The sequence below is a fragment of the Myxine glutinosa genome, chromosome 2 (genome assembly GCF_964187855.1).
Source record: "Myxine glutinosa chromosome 2, kmMyxGlut1.1, whole genome shotgun sequence".
NCBI classification, from domain to species: Eukaryota; Metazoa; Chordata; class Myxini; order Myxiniformes; family Myxinidae; genus Myxine; species Myxine glutinosa.
The window spans coordinates 52,120,756-52,142,912 of NC_136262.1; the positions used below are offsets into that span (position 1 = coordinate 52,120,756).

General features: G+C 34.7%; 2 protein-coding genes across 3 annotated transcripts in view; both read right to left on the bottom strand.

Annotated features, from left to right (window-relative positions):
* Positions 1-22,157, bottom strand: part of LOC137421804 (uncharacterized) — a 342,299-nt gene that overhangs the window by 33,818 nt on the left and 286,324 nt on the right. The gene's annotated exons all lie outside the window — the stretch shown is intronic.
* The window catches only part of LOC137422719 (uncharacterized), a 53,123-nt gene that overhangs the window by 13,907 nt on the left and 17,059 nt on the right, over positions 1-22,157 (bottom strand). The gene's annotated exons all lie outside the window — the stretch shown is intronic.

The following is a 22,157-nucleotide window of genomic DNA, read 5'->3' on the forward strand; positions in this document are numbered from 1 at the left end:
ACTTGATGCAAAGGCTTCATAAACAGTGACTTGAAGCAAAGGCTTCATAAACAGCAACTTGATGCAAAGGCTTCATAAACGGCAACTTGATGCAAAGGCTTCATCAACAGTGACTTGAAGCAAAGGCTTAATAAACAGCAACTTGATGCAAAGGCTTCATAAACGGCAACTTGATGCAAAGGCTTCATCAACAGTGACTTGATGCAAAGGCTTCATAAACGGCAACTTGATGCAAAGGCTTCATAAACAGTGACTTGATGCAAAGGCTTCATCAACAGCAACTTGATGTAAAGGTTTCATCAACAGCAACTTATGGCAAAGGTTTCATCAACAGCAACTTGATGCAAAGGCTTCATCAACAGAAACTTGATGCAAAGGCTTCATCAACAGCAACTTGACGCAAAGGCTTCATCAACAGCAACTTGATGCAAAGGTTTCATGAACAGCAACTTGATGCAAAGGTTTCATCAAAAGCAACTTGATGCAAAGGCTTCATCAACAGCAACTTGATGCAAAGGCTTCATCAACAGCAGCTTGATGCAAAGGCTTCATCAACAGCAACTTGATGCAAAGGTTTCATCAACAGCAACTTGATGCAAAGGTTTCATCAACAGCAACTTGATGCAAAGGTTTCATCAACAGCAACTTGATGCAAAGGTTTCATCAACAGCAACTTGATGCAAAGGCTTCATCAACAGCAACTTGATGCAAAGGCTTCATCAACAGCAACTTGATGCAAAGGCTTCATCAACAGCAACTTCATGCAAAGGCTTCATCAACAGCAACTTCATGCAAAGGCTTCATCAACAGCAACTTCATGCAAAGACTTCATCAACAGCAACTTGATGCAAAGGCTTCATCAACAGCAACTTGATGCAAAGGTTTCATCAACAGCAACTTGATGCAAAGGTTTCATCAACAGCAACTTGATGCAAAGGCTTCATCAACAGCAACTTGATGCAAAGGCTTCATCAACAGCAACTTGATGCAAAGGTTTCATCAACAGCAACTTGATGCAAAGGCTTCATCAACAGCAACTTGATGCAAAGGTTTCATCAACAGCAACTTAATGCAAAGGCTTCATCAACAGCAACTTAATGCAAAGGCTTCATCAACAGCAACTTAATGCAAAGGCTTCATCAACAGCAACTTGATGCAAAGGTTTCATCAACAGCAACTTGATGCAAAGGTTTCATCAACAGCAACTTGATGCAAAGGCTTCATCAACAGCAACTTGATGCAAAGGCTTCATCAACAGCAACTTGATGCAAAGGCTTCATCAACAGCAACTTGATGCAAAGGTTTCATCAACAGCAACTTGATGCAAAGGCTTCATCAACAGCAACTTGATGCAAAGGCTTCATCAACAGCAACTTGATGCAAAGGTTTTATCAACAGCAACTTGATGCAAAGGCTTCATCAACAGCAACTTGATGCAAAGGTTTCATCAACAGCAACTTGATGCAAAGGTTTCATCAACAGCAACTTGATGCAAAGGCTTCATCAACAGCAACTTGATGCAAAGGCTTCATCAACAGCAACTTGATGCAAAGGCTTCATCAACAGCAACTTGATACAAAGGCTTCATCAACAGCAACTTGATGCAAAGGTTTCATCAACAGCAACTTGATGCAAAGGTTTCATCAACAGCAACTTGATGCAAAGGTTTCATCAACAGCAACTTGATGCAAAGGTTTCATCAACAGCAACTTGATGCAAAGGCTTCATCAACAGCAACTTGATGCAAAGGCTTCATCAACAGCAACTTGATGCAAAGGCTTCATCAACAGCAACTTGATGCAAAGGCTTCATCAACAGCAACTTGATGCAAAGGCTTCATCAACCGCAACTTGACGCAAAGGCTTCATCAACAGCAACTTGACGCAAAGGTTTCATCAACTGCAGCTTGATGCAAAGGTTTCATCAACTGCAGCTTGATGCAAAGGCTTCATCAACAGCAGCTTGATGCAACGGCTTCATCAACAGCAGCTTGATGCAAAGGCTTCATCAACTGCAACTTGATGCAAAGGTTTCATCAACAGCAACTTGATGCAAAGGCTTCATCAACAGCAACTTGACGCAAAGGTTTCATCAACAGCAGCTTGATGCAAAGGCTTCATCAACAGCAACCTGATGCAAAGGTTTCTGAGCTCACAACCTTTTTCTTGTTCTCCATCATTGACCTTTCTGTTTCCGATTCCATCCTGCACACAACACTAGATCCACACCTCTGAATGGCAAGGTGCCACGACATCACTTTCTGCAGATCTGTGAAACAAATGTGATTGGTCAGCTACCTGAAACATGTCTTTCAACACAGGAATGTCATAAATTCTCAATCTGTCCTTCAATAAGAATCAGATGTTGAAGTCACCAGTTTACTTCTCTCGCAATCCAGGTAAGAGATGTAATCCCTGGAACTATTTGTTTTCATTGTTTGTCACATGTCTCTACCTGACCATGTCTGCAACCGTTTGTGCGCTGCCTGACACCGGTGGTGTTCTTTACAGAGCCATTTCCGTTCTGATCCAGGTAGACTTCAAAGTGGACAAGGCCATCAACAACATTAGCAATGAATGTGGATCCCCACGTTGGGTTGGTACAGCTTTTTCACATCTTGCTCACCTGGAGACATCAATTTCAATACCTTTCACATAAATGGGATTTCCTGATAAGATCAATCTGCGGGACTGCTTCTCACCCACACAGGCAGAATGATGGGGTTATATTTTTCTCCTGCTTCACTTCAAGCCTTGCTCCACACTCACTCTATTCCGTTCCCCCATCACCAAAGATCACGATCACATGCATTCTTACAGAAACCCACACCTGGTTTTCATGCCCAAGTATGGCCTGGATTCTCATCTCCATTCCTTCATCCCTACACTTTCTCATATGTGTAACCAACTTTGTGCATGTTGCCTCAAGACCGTCACTCCAGTCTTCTGACAGAGAGATCCATCATCACCTTAGACTTTTTCCCATACCACTCCCGATATATTTGGATCTTGTTGATCTCCTACCTTCGCTCTTATCCTTCTTTCATTCCTGCCACTCACCTACCCATTTGTTTTGTGTATTTGTGTTTTTCTATGCCTGTTCCCCTTTAATCTCCTTGCAATCTGTAAACCCATTGTACTATGTTGCTTTGTTCCTCCATGACCCTTGACTTACAATTAAAATAACCTTTTAAAAGCATGTTACCAAATCACATTGGGATTGGAAAGGTGAGTTATCATCATCACGTGATGCACGAATCATGTGATAAAACCATTTTTCCTTCAATGACTTATCCCTCAACTCGACCACACTTTCCACTCCACTGCCATCAAATCAACCACGCAGTTATAATTTATCAGCAACATTTTCCCAAAAAATAAAAGTTTACTATTTTAAATTTACTGTAATATACTCCATGGGAAACTGGAGTGCAGTGGAACATCCTCTCCAGCAATGATTACACTGGACAACAACAAATTTGCTACTGAGGTTAAAGTACGTGTTTTAGATGAATTAGAGGGTGCTGATTTCGAATTTGAAATCAGAATTAACCCAGTTTGTAAGGATCTTTAGTTAAAGAAAAAATTGGAAATCCAATGTCACGTATTTTGAATGTTCTTTTTAATATGGTGTGTACGTACCTCAACATTATAATAATATTATAATGTTATATTTTAATACAGTCAGACCCCGCTATTCACAGGGGATACATCTCTGCAAAATTCGCAAAGAGCAAAACCCGTGAATAGTGGGGCATTGCTTCAATGCAAAAAGGGGGTATGGGTTCCCGAGTCGCCAAAATCCGCGAATAGAGAGGAACTAACCGTGAACAGTGAGGCCAAATCCGCAAATGTTGACGCAAATCCCGAGAATGTCGACGATAATCTGCAAATGTCAATGAAAGTCCCGGAAATGGTGAGACAAACGCACGAGTATCGGCGACAATCCGCGAAGGTCGATGAAAGTCACGGAAATGGCAAGACAAAACCCGCGAATGTCGACGAAAATCCACGAAGGTCGACGAAAATCCACGAAGGTCGACGAAAATCCACGAAAGTAGTGTATACATATATGTTGCTTCTGGGACACTCTCATTTTCCCATTGACTTACATGTTAATTTTTCCCCTCCCTCATTGCCCCTAAACACCTCTATTTCTCTCACCCTGTTCTTTACGAACCTTCTAACCTTTTGACATGTTATCCTTATTCATTAGACCACTTAAACAATGGTCCTTCTGTGTGAACCTGTGATCCTTCTGACCTTATGGACCTTTTAACCTTTTACTCTTAATATCATCTGGTGAATCATCTTTGGCCCACTCAAACAACGACCCTACAAATATTTGTTTATGCGTGGGAAATAATTTAATTCTCCTACAACTCTCCTCACCGTCTAATACATTAACAAAAAATATGTTTGAGTTTGGTTCTTTATCAAGATATTTTAACTGAGCTAAAATAAAATGATAAACCTCCCTCAATGTTCTTGTCTGAGCGCCTCCAGTGCCACACACTTTTTGGTAGGCTCTGTCCACCTTTTGTTAAGCTCCGTCCACTTTTTGGTAAGCCCCGCCCCCCTTTTGTTAAGCCCCGCCCATTTTTGCGAAGCCCCGCCCACTTTGCTAAGCCCCACCCACTTTATAAACTCTTTAGCATTGTATCATTTCCAGGTAATACATTACATCATTTTCAGGGAATTTCCATCACATCATTTCCAGTTAAGACACGCCCAGGTTTGCCCAGGGAATTTCCACAGGAAATGACACACACCCAGCCCTTCTTATAAAAGGCACCGACCACACAGGCTTTTTCAAACACGCTTTCTACTTCACTTGAGAATGGACTACTATGCCGAAATGGAATGGGATAACTTTGCTATTCCTTGGAGTCCTACTACCTGTGTAGAACTCAACCTTCAGATTGATGAACTGGACTCGAACCTCATCAATGGAGGTAAGTTTGTTTATTTATTTATTTATTTGTTTAATTAATTAAATTTTTTTTTTTTTTTCTTTTCTTTTTTTTTTTAGATGAGACTCGTGTAAGAGTTAACAAAGTTTATTTTAATATTCATAGAGCTTGTTTTATACAAATTAAAATATTGTATTAAATTAATACATTGTTATTTTCTTTCACAGGAAATTGTATCTGAGATATGAAATGAAAATTCTGCTTTTAACACAACTTGGGATGAAGTTATTTTTTTGTTTGAAGACTTTTTGAACAACCAAGACCCCCAGAACGAGTTCTACCTTGATGATCCAGCCAAAGAGTTATACCTTGTAGATCCACAAAATCCTGAAAAAGAGTTTTACCATGATGATACTTGTTGTGAGTTATCAAAACAAAACCCACTGAACAAGTTCTACCTTGATGAGTCAGAATACAAGTCATACATTGGAGACCCACACATTTCTGAAAATTGGGAAACGGGAATTCTCCCTGATGGTCCGCAGTTATACTATGTGAGACACATCATAGAAACCCTAAAAAATTGGGAAACGGGAATTCTCCCTGATGATCCGCAGTTATACTATGTGAGACACATCATAGAAACCCTAAAAAATTGGGCAAGGAGAGTTCTCCCTGATGGTCCGCAGTTATACTATGTGAGACACATCATAGAAACCCTAAAAAATTGGGAAAGGGAAGTTTTCCCTGATGGTCCACAGTTATACTATGTGAGACTTATCACGGAAACCCCCAATATTTCTGAAAATTGTGGTTCTACCTTGGAGACTTGGAAAGATGGTTATATTTTTGGAGACTCGGAATGGGGGTTTTGTTTTGATGACTCGGAATGTGATACCTCTCTTGGAGGCTCAACAGGAATGTGGTTATACCTTGGGAACTTGGAAAGTTGGTTTTATTTTGGAGACTCTACCTGTGGGATTCCTCTTGGAGACTCTTTGGATTCTAAAGCAATGAACAATGTTCTTTATTTAATGACGCTTGATTTAAGCAATATCAAGAAAGTTCGAGGAAGAAAATGCTGGAAAATTCTTTCTTCCCATTTCTACTTCTTCAAACTTGAAAGCCTTGAAAGACAGAATTGGATGGAAGAGGAAAAAAAAAAAATACGTATTTAAAAAAAAGAAGAAAAGAAAGATTATGTTAGGGTTTGGGTGGGATTTTGAATGTGAGGGTTAGGGATGGGGTTGGGTTAGGGATGGGGTTGGGTTAGGGTTGGGATTTTGAATGTGAGGGTTAGGGTTGGGGTTGGGTTAGGTATGGGATTGGGCTAGGGTTGGGATTTTGAATGTGAGGGTTAGGGATGGGTTGGGTTAGGGATGGGGTTGGGTTAGGGTTGGGTTAGGGATGGGGTTGGGTTAGGGATGGGATTGGGTATGGGATTGGGTTGGGTTAGGGATGGGGTTGGGTTAGGGATGGGGTTGGGTTAGGAATGGGTTGGGTTAGGGATGGGGTTGGGTTAGGGATGGGTTTGGGTTAGGGATGGGTTTGGGTTAGGGATGGGGTTGGGTTAGGGATGGGGTTGGGTTAGGGTTTGTATATTATTATGACTCACTCACACATACACACACACACAAAAGTTAAGCCCCAACTGGAAAGTTGAGGGATTCTGTGTTTGAGGTTCACAGATTTAAAAACGTATCCCCATTATACACACACAAAAATTAAGCCCCAACTGAAACGTTGTGGGATTCTGTGTTTGGGGTTCACAGATTTAAAAACGTATCCCCATTATACACACACAAAAGTTAAGCCCCAACTAAAAAGTTGTGGGATTCTGTGTTTGGGGTTCACAGATTTAAAAACGTATCCCCATTATACACACACAAAAGTTAAGCCCCAACTAAAAAGTTGTGGGATTCTGGTTTGGGGTTCACAGATTTAAAAACGTATCCCCATTACATTTTATTTATTTATTTATTATTTTCAAGGGTATTAACTGCTTACTTGTGTTTTTTGTAATTCGTGTGAGTAAAATGAACCCAAGATTTCTTCTCCATTTAAATCATATAATTTGTAGGTCCAAGGGACTGTATCCATTACATCAATGATTTTAAATAATTCACGAGTCCATTTTTGTGTATAACCTTTCTCAAAATGACTTTTCCATTTGTATATTCTTACAATATCACCAACTTTAAACTTGGGCTTTCTCAAATTAATCTCCTTTTCATATTCTAATTTTGTAAATGTTTCTGATGGTTTTGATTTTGTTGATGAATGAACTGTATTATTGTAATTATCTACAATATCCTGAATTAAATACACCCATTTTTGAGAACCGAGTTGTGTGAATTTTTAATATAATTTCTCTTTTAAAGTACGATTAAAACGCTCAATAACAACTGCCTTTCCTTCATTAAAGGTGCTGTATAATTTAATACCCTTCCCCTTAAGAAATTTCATGAATATTTTGTTATAGAGCTCTGTTCCCTCATCAGTCCATAACTTCTTTGGTTTCCTTTTATCCCGATCAAATATTAGCTTAAAGGCTAACATTAAAGTATCACCCCTTTTATTTTTTAAAGGGACAACCCAGGCAAATCTACTCCTCAAATCAATAACGGTTAAAGCATACCTGTATCCCCTGTCATTATTCAATTCAATTAAATCAGCGGACCATATGTGGTCGGTGTATTTAGAATAAACCTTCCTTCTTTTAAACTTTGTGATTATAGGTTTGTGTAATTCTTCAGCCAAAAGCTCCTCAGTCTTGATGACATCATTAGAGCCTAATAGTTTTTTGAGGAATAACCAAGACCAAGTTTCAATTTAGCATTTATCAAATTTCTCACAATAAACCTATCAACTTTCTCTCTCAACGTTGGATTTTGTATCAAAGACAAATTATACAACATTTCGCTGTCGGCTTTATGTTTTTCAGTCAACGTAGTGGTTTTCCCATAAGCAATATCATGCTTCATACACACTTCGTCAACCCTATTTGTAGGTTTAGACCAAGGTTTAGGATTGTCAGCCTCATCTAATCTTTTATCCAAGTTTGTTCCTGGACCACAGAAAGAATACCCTGGAAGGTGTAATTCACCTGGAAATCCAGTTGTTGTAAATTTACTTCCTGACAGAAACTTTTGTATGTCTCCTCCTCTTTTAGGAGAGATGAATTGGCACTTTTTAGAGCCACACACTTGACATATTCCTTTTTGATAAACTCTATTATTTTTAGCTTTAACATAAGAGATATTTTTAGATTTAGTTTTCTTTTTACATTTGAGACAATAACTCATATTTATTTATCAGAAAAATTCCGACAGAGTATCAAAACCTTTTTGGTTTTCAACATATACATTTCAATCTTTATTTTTAAAACATAAAGAATGCAAAGGAATGCCTTCACTCTCTCCTCCATTTATTTACAAATAAAAACTAACTAAAGTCAATGACACCAACATCATCAATCACATAATCTTTTCCTTCTTCTTCTTCTTCTTCACCACTTTCTCGTTTAAATCTCCTCCCTGAAATTGAAGACATTGACGTTGTTATTTTTGAAACCATTATCTTCATAAGAGATGTTAATTCTTTAATTTCCTCTTCGGTGCATTGAGATTGATTTATTTGCTGTAATACACTCAATCTTTTACGAATCTCACTGATTTCCATCTTTTTATATTTTTCCTCCCTCTCTCTTTGCTCCCTTTCCTCCCTCTCCTCCTTCTCCTTTTTCTCCCTCTCCTCCTCCTTTTTCTCCCTTTCCTCCTTCTCCTTTTTCTCTCTTTCCTCCTTCTCTTCTTTAACTCCTTCCTCATTTATCTTAGCAATTTTTGATATCAATATTTTCACAGCATTCATTCTTTCTTTATTTTCCTCTTCGGTGAGTTGAGATTGATCTTCTTGCTGTAATACATCCACTCTTTTTTGAATCGCTCTGATTTCCATCTCCCTCTCCTCCCTCTCTCTTTGTTCCCTCTCCTCCTTCTCTCTTTTCTCTCTTTTCTCCTTCTCTTCTTCAACTCCTTCCTCATCCCTTGCTACCCTTGAGTTTAAACCCCAAAGAATATTATACATATACTCATCTGGATTTTGAGATATTCTTGTATCTATTATTATTTTTCTCATAATAGGATACCAATAAGATTTGTTGACGATTTATAAAAGAGTTTTATATTTCATAACTTTGAGAAGTTCATTTTTTTTTTTTTTTTTTTTGTATAAAAATTTAAAACCTCGATATTGTATAAAAAAAAAAAAAAAAAAAAAAAATTTAATACTTTAAACAAGTCTCTATTTGTGGGTTTAACAATATCAGTATAAGGCCAGTTTTTTATGACAAAATTCCCATGTATATGCTCCAAATCATAAGGTATGTAATACCGAGCACCCTTTTCTTGTAGGTATCCTTGAACACAAAAATTATAATTCTCTTGTAGTCTTCTTCCTGCCATTTATGTATCAGAAATATATGTGAGATTAATATTATGACAGGTAATACCACCCCATCTTCCCACTACCAAATCGGTTTGTATTCCTTGGCTTTCTATCCTTATCTCATGACCTTCCTTCTTTGTCATGCTAACCATTGCTATACTATCATGTATTTTTCTTTTCTTAAAACCATGTATTTGTTGTTTATTAATTGTACTTCCACATAAATCCATATCCTCACCAAGTGGATAATATTCTTCTTTACGAGACTGATTCAAATCATGTAGGTCTTCTATGTTTATTGAAAAAGACCAATTATACCCTAAATCAGGCATATCGTACCCCCATTTATTAATTCGCATATTAACTATATGTCCTTCTTTATAAAATTCAATTGTAAGCAGGTAGTTAAATTCAATGAGGAAAGGTGTATGGTCAGTATAACCAGGTGTTGTGGTTGTAAATTTTACTTGTTTAACAAAACGTGCTGTTTTCTTTAAAAATATATATTGTGATAAATCACTAAATCTAATTAAGTCATTTGCATCTGTAGGGTTTGGATAATTGATTAATTTATAAGTATTCTTCATATTAATATTTTTACTTACACTATATTTTTGTCGTTCAGCCTGTGCCTTTGTATAATAATTTGATAAATCAATATCCTGAGAGGATTTTCCAAAGATAGAACCATCTTTTCCAACATAAGTCATTTATATTAGATTAAAAATGATATCATAAAAATTTTCATTATTGTTGAGTTGAAATAATACATATAAACATAATTGACCACAACATTTAGAATTAATTTCTTGAACTTGAAATGTTTGATAAACACCATTCTGTAAGAATTGTATTACTTCAACAGGTGGTGGCATACCATAACTATCAAAATAATATTTATCCTGACTATTATGAATACAAACCCAATGAGAAACATTCTGTGTGTCTAAATTCATAATAATATTCTTTGTATTCTTATTTATATGTATTAATTCATCTCTCATACAAATAACCACATTATCAATTTTTTGTGTTTTACAATACTTAGTAAGTTCTATATTTGACATTGTATTCTTTCCAAATTGTTTAAACCATTTATCCATTTATTTATGAGAAAGATACAATCCATTACCCCGTTTAGTTAGTTTAACACCCGCTTGAGCGATAGAGGAAAGCATATCTCTAACCAACAATCTAGCTTTATCAGGTAGACTTTCAAGTTTTTGAGCAAAATCTACAATTACACCACTTCCACTAATTTGTTTCTCCAACTCCTTGTTATGTCTTTCCAATTCTTTTTGAGCTTTTAGTTGTGCCTTCCTTTCGTTAGCAGTTTTTACCGCTGCTGAAATACCACCAGTCAATGCTCCCGCCGCACTTAAACCAGCAAATAAAGGAATTAGAAACGGGAGAAATCCTCCTCTTGACTCGTCTATTGAATATTTCTTTAACATAGGTTTTGTCCTTTTAATTTTAAGTGAACCAGTATCATTTAGTGTTTTTACTTGTGTGTGTGTGAGTAAAACATCAATTCTTACAGCTCCTTTTCTTTGAATTGTATTAACATTAATAATACAAGGCTTTTGATTTTGAATACAAGATGTTAATTTATTAAGATTGATTTGATTAACATATACCCCAACCATTTATTTATGAGAAAAAACCTATGTGATATTAATCATAACACCATTATCTGTATTAATCTGTAATTCTGTTTCCTCCAAAAGCAAACAATATGCATTAACCTCTTCACTCTCCCCTCTTTCAATGTATAGAGAAGTATCCACTCGATTAGACTTTATAGTTTCCTTTTGAGAACTCAGGTCAATTGCATAGATTGTATAAAGTTTTTGAAACGCAACCATATCCAAAATAGGATCATTATTACCATTACTTTCACACACCTTTTGGTAGGACTTGTAGGCTTCCGCATAATCATTTTTTTCCCAATCAATTTCCAATCTATCTCGCGGATAAAATGTGCCATCAAGAGAAACCCGAAGTTGTTTCACCTTAGCATTATCACTCAGCGCATTATTCTTATTAGTACCGTCCTCTCCATCTGGTTTTTTAAAAATGAGCCAGAGGTATCGTGGCTTTCCTTGAAGAACACCCAAATTCCAAGTGTAGGTAGTGTGTTCCAGTTTAACGTGTTGACATCTTCTTTTAAGGTATGATACATTTAGCGGTTTCTTTGAGTTAAGTCTTCTATTTAACATCTCTTCCGTTTTAAGATTAGGAGTATATTCACTGATATACCAACACAAATCATTAATAACAAATTTATTGTTGTCTCCAAAAGCATTTTCAACCCCAAAAAGCAACCTATTTACATTATCATTCCTTTGTAGTTGAAATCTAATTTTAAGACCATACAAAACTTTGTCTTAATCACAAAATCCAAATATACCTTTCAGAGGTACTGCTACGGTAAAACTATTCTCTGGTTTTGTGTCATCATTATACATTGCCTTCCTTTGACTATAACCAGGGTCTGTGTTTGTACCCGTTGACATATCAGGAATAAAACCTTCAACAGCTCCCTTACCCATTCTATCACCAAACGAATATAGTGTAAATTTCATCATTTCAGATGTAGCAGAGACATAATCAACCGCTTCAACCTCTTGTGTTCCAATATACAGGCGAACACTATCAAACATTTTCCAGAAGAAATCATTTACGAGTGTAGCATTAGTATTATTCGCAGCCTTAGTGAATTTAAATTTACACAGCAAGAAACTATCAGCTATATTCAAGTAAGTTTGTTGATTATTTATTTCAAAACTTTTTGTTCCGTTTGAATTCCAGTCTGTTCCTATTATAGCATTTACCTTAAAATAGTCTTCCTTTTTTGTGGAGTTTGAAATGATAATTGTATCATCCAAATCATAGATACTATCAATCGCTTCCATACTTGTATTTATATAGTATTAAAATCGTTGAAACCCTGACCCAAGTATTTTAATGATTTTTTGTCGTTCTTGTGAAGATAGTTGAGTTTTACCTTTTTTTATTTCTTTGATTGCTTGTAATTTATGAGACTCCTTTTGAGCATCTTTTATACTCTTTATAGCACCCGCAACGGAGCCCACGGCAGAAGCAGTTGAACTAATTAGGTCTTTATGTTTAAGGATGGTTGAACCAATACCCATTAGAGTATCAATTATCCCATCTCCTTTATTTCGAAATTGATGACCTACACCTCGTTGTCTCTTAGGTTTATAGTATCCTTTACCCACATGCCTTGTATAGTATGGTGAAAGGTACATGCCCTCCCCTGTAATTACTTTATATTTTCCCAACTCGTGTTTTCTCACAATAACCATTATTTATTTATTGAAAAACTTCACGTAGGTGAATTCTGATGGATATAATTTCTTCATTAAAGGAGATCATATGATTATCTTGATCGGTTATCCTAAAATTTACTCTGTATATGATTTTTCCTGACACAGGTAAATAGACAAGATTTTTTGGTTCCATATTGAATTTATAACCAATCGGGGTTGAGTATGCACTGAATGAAAATATTGTATTTGTTCTTATTCCATCGTTATAAGCACCATCAATCAAATCACAATGAATTAATACTGAATTTATACCGGAGGATATTTGGATAACATTATCACTGTAAAACGTCCCGTTATTTTCAATCTTTTTTGAAGAGAAACCCAATAGCTCTCTAAACGAATTTTCAATCGTGAAATCAACTTTATAATTATTTTTAAGTTTAATAGTTGATTTTGAAGTGTGTTTTTGAATATCTATTACAATATTTTTTGGTTCATCACCTTTTTCTTTCATAAGGCGAGAGACTTCTGAAGATATTTGAGAAATCTCGTAAGCTCCAGGTGAAACCGTTATAGTTTTATATCCACTTCCTGGATTATAACTAAACTTGTTGTTTTTCTCTGTGATATTAAAAAGGGTATTGTAAGTTTCCATTGACAACAAAGATGCCTCATATGAGGTAAGGGGGTCAAGTTGTAGTGGGTAAGGGAATGAAGCTGTGTAATCGCTCGTTGTGAAATTAAAACTAAGAATTGTGCTTCTCATCTTATTTAATATCTAATAAAATATCTTTGTATTGACATTTATTAATTATTTTCATGTTCATCAACTGATCTAAAATGGCTGAGGATTCATTAAAACAATTGTTGTTTCCAGCCTTCTTACTACCTAACAACAATAGTAGCCTATTAACTAATTGTGATGGGTCATTTGGAAGAAAACTAACACCCGAACCAAGCTTACTTAAAGCATCAATAATATGTTTCTCCTTCTCATTCTTCTTACTTTTACCAGCAACAGAAACTCCATAATCAAGTGCATTTAGCAACTCAATATATACCCTATCTTCCTCTCTTTCCATATCAAGTGGTTCCTCAAAATATTTTGAATCGCTGAATCCGGGGTTTGTTAGAAGAAACATTAATCTTGGAGTTAATTTAACATTTGGTTGAGTAGAACTCAAGAACATCAATTCATCAATAAATATCAATACCTTTTCTTCCACAAGATGAAACACTGCTGGTTCTTCTGTTGGAATGAGACCTGCTCTGGTTTTTGAACCCGCCGAATATTCATTGTTTTGAAGAGCTTCCACAACATAATTAGGTGGTTGATTTACCTCCTCAAGTTTCCGAAATAATCCATCATCATATTGTAATTTTCCAAGTTCTTGTTTTGTTGTCTGACTAAAATCTTTGAGCATTTGAAGTTTTTTCGGAGTAAATTCTACCGTGGGAACTGTAGGGTGTTGAGTTTTTAAAAGCGGTTTAAAAAATTTATCTTGTTTTCTTTCAAAGGCTTCTTCACCAGTTAGTTTCTGTCTCCGTTTCTTCTTTATCTCTTCCTGTTGCTTTACAACTTTTGAAACCAACTCTTGATGTTCCTTAAACTTTCTGGCTCTTTCTTCGGCATTCATTTAGTATTGAAAAATATCATTTAATGAATTGTAAAGGTCAATGGGAAAATTTTCCTTTTCTTCATCATTATAGTAAATGTGTTGAAATAAATCTTTTTCTTTAAATATTTCATCAAATTCTTTATTGGTATTAATACGAGTTGTTATTTCTTCTTCACTAATACTTGTATCTCTGCTTTTCATACGTTTGCGTTGAGTCTCCTCATCGATATCAAAACCGAATGATAAAATCTTAACTCCATCACCACACAATTGTTTAATAATTTGTCTCATTCCTTCAGGATTAGTTTCTAAAATCCCAAGACCATTAGATTTTACTTTATTTAACTCACTCTTACAATGTGAATATTTTGTAGAACCAAGAGAGACCTCCTCAAATATTTGACCTTCGTTCCTCAATCGCATATGTTCCTCCATTGAAATGTAGTAATAATCTTTCCCTTCTACTTCTCCTGGTCGCTTTGCTCTGGTTGTAGTACTCACAAAACGAATCATGGGGTGTTTTTAAAAAAAACTTACAATCTTTTCATTTTTACTATTCACGAGTTTAGATTTATGAAAGTTCTTTCCAGAAGCAGATTTACCCACAAGGTTAATAATAATTGTTGTCATTTATATATGTAATTATGTTTCAAATAAAAATACATCCTTTAATATCTCATCTTGTTTCACAACAATATATTTATATTTTCCAATCGTGTGTTTCATATAATTTTCAAATTCTTTTTTACTACATAACGTAGAGCAATTATCTCTCCAAAAATTATTTACATCTATTGAATTTAACTTAAACTAGGGCATGCCCGTACTATATATATGCCCGTACTATATATCTATCTAAAATTATATCCCCCCCCTCTATTTACATGAAATGGTTTGGTCCATTCGCAACGCCAAAGCGAACGGCGAACGGCTTGCGAGTACAGTGACAATCCCCCCCCTCTATTTACATGAATGGTTTGGTCCATTCGCAACGACCACAGAACCCCCCCCTCTATTTACATGAAATGGTTCGGTCCAAAGCGAACGGCTTCCGGAGTTTGGTAAAGAAATCGCCATCGCGTACACAAACGCGCAGGAAAGCGAATGAATCGCAAATTCGTTTTTATTAGTTTTAAAACTTTATTAAAACATAGTTTAACGCCAACATAGTTTGCAAACGTGAAATAAATGAATACGCTCTCAAATGTGCCATCCGAGGCAGAGTGTGTCCGCCACGTTCGGCACACGTGATAGCTCGCTGCTCTCTGATTGGTTGAAGCGTTTTTTGGACATATCTCGGTAAGTAATTGTCCGATTAATATGAAACCTTGAAAAGGCACATCCTCGGGTCCCCAGCAATATACCTGGCAAGTTTCAAGTATATCGGACCCGTGGTTGTCGAGAAACAGCGGTCACAGACAAACAAACACACAGACAGACACACACACACACAGAGATTACTGGAATTATAGATAGATAAAACAAGTGAATCCTCTTGGATTGCGCTGAGGTTCGGGCATGGAATTTCGAGCCTCGATCATGGTTCGAGCCTCGATCTTGTATACAAAAATAATAATAATAATAATAATAAGAACCTTGGGCCGAATCTCGCGCTTCACCAGTGCGCGTGCACGAATTTACGTCATGTCGGCAGCGAGAAGGGGTTCCCCAACACGAACCAATCAGGAACTGCCACGTCACACTTATATGATCTCAGAATTCCTGTGACAGGAATTCGCGTTACACTGGCTGGAAGTCATTCGCGAGAGGCGCTTCCTCAGCGCTAATAAAAGTATTAGCATTGTTTCTTATTGAGCGTCGAGGGAGTTGAAAATATGACTGACTAAGATAAATACAATTACAAGAAGAATGTCTCCCTCTTGTATAGTAGCTATCCATTACTGTTTGGTTTCTCTCATTAACACAATCATCAAAGATGACGAGGTTCTTTTTTGATTTATCTAAATCTTGAGGTGAAGGTATATCATCCGTATTATCACTGAGAATACAAGTTATGGGTTTTGGTTTAGGTTTCTGTGTATCACAAAATAGTTGTATTATATCCTCAATGTTATAATCATTTAGTTTGTTTTGAAGTTTAAATAAACCGATAATGTCTTCCTTTTTAAGACCTGCATTAAAACCCTGTGAGAGTAGTTGATACTCGGGTTGAAAACTTGACTTCGTAAAAATTATTAAATTATCATAATCTAAAAAGTTGGGGGTAAGGAGCATCTTTAAAAGCAAACAGGTTTTTCCACATCCGCTTGAACCAACTATTAGACATCTCAATGAATTTGGAATGTTTTTATGGTTATTAAATTTTATCTTATTTTCCCAAACGGGTAAAAAATCATTCATTTATATATTTGGAAAACAAGTCATCCAACTTTTTTTGAGCTATTTTAGAAACTTTTATCCTGAGTTCGGGTTTAATTTCAAAATAATTCATTATTTTATTTATGTAGTATCTTGTATTAACATTTCCATTAAAATTATTTTGAATAATAAATATCATTAAACCCTTATACATTTCCTCAATACAAATAGTCTCTTCCCTTGAAAGAAATGGTGTATTATCATCACCATACTTAACATTCATCTCTCTTATTAATCTTGTAAAGTAATTCATTTTTGGTTCTAATTTAAAAGAGTTATATGTTTTTTTATATTTCTTATTATCATTAATTAGAATATAATCACAGAATAAACATTGTTTATATGAATCCTCATCATTAAGCCCCACTCTATCACAAGCCAGACAATTCTCTAATTTATCATATGGAGAGTCTGGAAATTCTAAATATCCTTCAGAACTTATCATATTTATGTGGTAAATTTTTACTTAAACTAAATGCAAGTTTATTCATTAATAAATACAATGTTTCAAAGCACAAAAGACAAATTTCAATCAATTTCTACTTCGGTGAAAGATATAGAAAAATATGTCAAAGATGTTAAATTGAACAAAGATAAATATGGAAATTTTTGGGTAAAACCAGTTATGGAAAATAACATGAGCCCCTCTATTTCATTTAAAGGAAGAGCTCTAACTATACCTGGAAAGACATCCATTAAAGTAAATCTAACAAAAGTTTCTCCTCTACTCCTGGCAATTTATTCAAAGCTTGAAAAAGTGATTGACCACGATACTTTGAAAAAGAATGATAAGACCATCAACAATACTCGTGGAGAAATTTGTATTTACTTTAATAATCCAAAGGGTGTAGATCTAAGTAAAATGAATTATGTTAATATTTCTGGTGAAATGTCATTTCGTTCTATGATAGTTAGAGATTATTTAAAGATAACTTTTGATATTAAAAATGTAGAGATTGAATCTGTTAATGAAAGAAAGTATATTGGTATAGATGGAAAGGTTTTTTCTGCTAATTAAATATGAGTCATTACAGCAGTGAAGATTTTACTATTTCATTGAACTCGGACGATAGTGATGATAGTATTTCATTGAACTCGGACGATGGTGATGATAGTATTTCATTGAACACAGATGATAGTTATGATACTAATAGTTTGTGCTCAAATGATAGTTATGAGAGTAGCTTTATTGATGACTCTGAGTATGATTCTGAGTATTCATGTGATAGTTATGACTTAGATGATTCTGAGTGAAAAAGTGTTTTTGTTTAAGCACAGCGATATATATAAAACGGAGCTGTAAAGCTCAAAAGTGTTTTATTTTAAGCACAGTGATATATATAAAACACCACGTTTTCTCACACTATAAATATGGTTTATTGTGATACTTGCGAGAAGGAAGTAAAATATTATAAACAACATATTCTCACTGCAAAACATACACACAACATTCTTAACAAACTTTCCCCTCTTCCACCTAAAACAAAACATTGTAAGGTCTGTTAAACAACCATCCTCAAGAAGGGGTTTAAAGCCCATCTTAAAACTAACAAACACTTGTCAAAATTGTTTACTATTAAAAATACTGATAGTGCTTTCAAAAGACATATCAGGATTCGAATCTTTAACTTCAAACCTCCCGAACCAAAGTCTATAGTTGATGCTGTAGAAATAGTCAAACCTGCTGTTCAAACATTGATTGAAAAAACACGAAAAGAAATGAAACCACTTAAATTTTATATGGGGGTAAAATTAGAAATGACAAAGGATAAAGGAGTTCTAGATACACCATACATGAGAACTGAGCCACACTTTATATCTTCATATCAAGATTTTAAAACATCAGGAGTCTATGATGAACTTATTAAACAAGAGCAAGATGTGGATAATTCAATCGTAGGAAGTGGATTCAATATAGGAAAAATTATTTACATAGACATTCATATTCTTAAATCAGATCCTCTAAAAGCTTCTTCTTACATTGATTTACCCAGTGTTATCAAAAATAGAAAAGCAGTTATCAATATCAAAAATAAAGACAATAAATGTTTTCTCTGGTCTATTTTAGCACACTTACATCCTCCACATTTTCATGATGAAAGAGTATCTCATTATAAAAAATATGAGAATACATTAAATACGAAAGATCTAAAGTTTCCGATGACTTTAAATGATATTCCTAAATTTGAAAAGATGAATAATTTATCAGTTAATGTTTATGGTCTAACAGAAACAAACAACATTCAGGTTTTAAAGCTTTCTGACAATTGTAAACAAACTCATATTAATCTTCTATATTTTACTTCAGAGGAAAATTCACATTATACATACATCAAAGATATTGCTAAATTAATAAAACCACAAGTATGTAAAAGAACAAATAAAATATATATTTGTATGCGTTGTCTTAACTTCTTCCATACACAAGAAAGATTAGATAAACATTCAAATTATTGTGGTGAACATAAATCAACGGTAATCAACATGCCTAAAAAAGACTCAAAGATCACATTCAAAGATGAAAAGAAAACAATAAAACATCCATTTGTTATATATGCTGATTTTGAAAGTATTTTAGAAAAAATTGATACTGCTTCTCCAGATCCAAAAGAATCATACACAAATAAATATCAAAAACATACTCCTTGTGGTTTTTGTTATTATATCAAATCATCCGTTGGTGATAAATATAACAAGTTAGAGATGTAAAGAGGCTCAAATACCCCAGAGGACTTTGTGAAACGACTAGAAAAAGACTGTGTTCGATTAACCAAGATAATGAGAGAAACCAATAAACCAATGTCCTTAACAAGTAAAGAAAAAAGAGAATTTATAAAAAACAATGTCTGTCATATTTGTGAGGAGAAAATTGGTAAAGGTCTAAAGGTTAGAGACCATTGTCATCTCACTGGTAAATATAGAGGTCCGGCTCATCAAAGTTGTAATATTAATTATCAACTCCCCTCTTTCATTCCTGTCTTTCTTCATAACAACGCTCATTATGATACACATCTATTTATCAAGGAACTCTCAAATACTTCTGGAAGTATCTCAGCAATTCCAAACACGGATCAGAAATACATTTCATTCACAAAAACAATTCACACATCTCCTATTACTCATATCAGATTTCTTGATACATTTAAATTCATGGCAAGTCCATTGGCTAACTTGGTTCAAAATCTAAAAGAGTTTCCATGTCTTTCAGAGTATTTTTTAGATAAAGATTTTCTAACACAAAAGGGAATTTACCCCTATGACTATATGGACTCATTTGAGAGATTAAATGAAATACAACTCCCTTTAAAAGAAAATTTCTATAACAAATTAAATAATAGTCATATATCTGATAAAGATTATGTACACGCACAAAATGTTTGGGAAAAATATAACATCAAGAATCTTGGCGAGTATCACGATTTGTATCTCAAAACTGATGTGCTTTTATTGGCCGATGTATTTGAAGCCTTTAGATCTGTTTGTCGCACTGGATATGGATTGGATCCTGCTCACTACTACACAGCACCTGGATTGGCCTGGAGTGCGATGTTGAAAATGACAAAACAAGCTTTGGATTTGATAACCGATGTTGATATGCTTTTGATCATTGAAAAGGCAAAAAGAGGTGGAATTTCACAAGTCTGCTCGAGTAGATACGCAAAAGCAAATAACAAATATCTTCCAAATTATGATCCAACGAAAGAGAGTTCTTACTTGATGTACTATGACGCGAACAACCTGTATGGCTGGGCAATGTCTCAGGCTCTTCCTTATGGAAAACTTAGATGGGTAAAGGAAAAAGACTACAAAAACGTTTTACAAGATGTATGTATCTCTACACAAAAAGAATTGGATGAAGAAAAAGTTGGTTATTATTTTGAAATTGATTTAAAATATCCAGAGGAACTCCATAACCTACACAAAGATCTCCCATTTGCTTGTGAGAAAGAAAGTCCAAAGAAAGAATGGTTGAGTGATTATCAACGATCGTTTGATATAGGTGAATCAACAGAAAAATTACTTACTACATTATATAACAAGAAAAATTCTGTTCTCCACCAAAGAAATTTGCGACAATATTTATCAAAAGGTCTAAGAGTAGAGAAGATCCATAGGGTTCTAAAGTTCAATCAAAGTCATTGGTTAAAGGGGTACATTGATTTTAATACACAAAGAAGAACAGAGTCAAAAACAGATTTTGAGAAAGACTTTTATAAATTGATGAATAATGCGGTCTTTGGTAAGACTATGGAGAATGTGAGGAAACAACAAAATATCAAGACTATCAACATCTTGGGAACAAGCATCAAAATTAATTAATAGACCGAGTTTTACTCGAGCTGAGGTCTTTACTGAGAACTTTTGTGCGATCCATTTGATTAAAGAGAGTATTGAAATGAACAAACCTATTTATATTGGAACAACAATTCTTGATTTATCAAAGTCATTAATGTATGATTACTTTTATAATAACTTGAGGAAGAAATATCAAAATGATGTTAATCTACTTTATATGGATACAGATAGTTTTATTTTGAAAATTAATACCAACGATGTTTATTCAGACATGAAAAGAGACATTAATATCTATGACACGAGTAATTACAGTCCAGAGAGTGAGTTGTTCTCTTCTAAAAATAAAAAGGTGATTGGAAAGTTCAAGGATGAATTAGGAGGATATGTTATGAGTGAATTTGTGGGATTGAGGTCAAAGGCTTATGCTTATAAATACATTGTGAATAACGTTGAAAAGACTGATAAGAAGTTAAAAGGTGTAAAGAAAAATGTTATTAAAGAAACAATAAACTTTAAGGATTATTATAACTGTTTAACAACAAAGAAAGAAGAGTTTTGAAAGATTAATGGAATAAGAAGTTATAAACATCAATTATATTCAGAAGAGATAAATAAGAAAGCATTGGGGGCTTTTGATGATAAGAGGTTTATTTTAGAAAATGGAATTGATAGTCTCCCTTATGGTTATATTAGTATATAAGTGATAAGATATATATAAGTGATAAGTTAAAAAGGGGGGGTTGGGGATTTTAACGGGCTACCACCGCCTTTTTTACTATTATATAAATGATAGAACCAAGTATCAACCAGACTAAAGAGTGGAGGTGTAATCAACCTTGGTATATAAATGGAAAACATAATGAATGTGAAAAATATCAAATAGGTATAATTGAAAAGGCAACTGGTAAAAAAGTTCACAAAACAAATAAGAGAATTAATTTAAATACAGGTGAGTTGGGTAAAAAAGATAAAAATATTTTTGAGTGGACGGAAAACTTTGATGGTTGTCAGAAAAATATATACATTAATTTTAAAATGGTATGTGGGAGAGGAGGCGCTCAGACAAGAACATTGAGGGAGGTTTATCATTTTATTTTAGCTCAGTTAAAATATCTTGATGAAGAACCAAACTCAAACATATTTTTTGTTAATGTATTAGACGGTGAGGAGAGTTGTAGGAGAATTAAATTATTTCCCACGCATAAACAAATA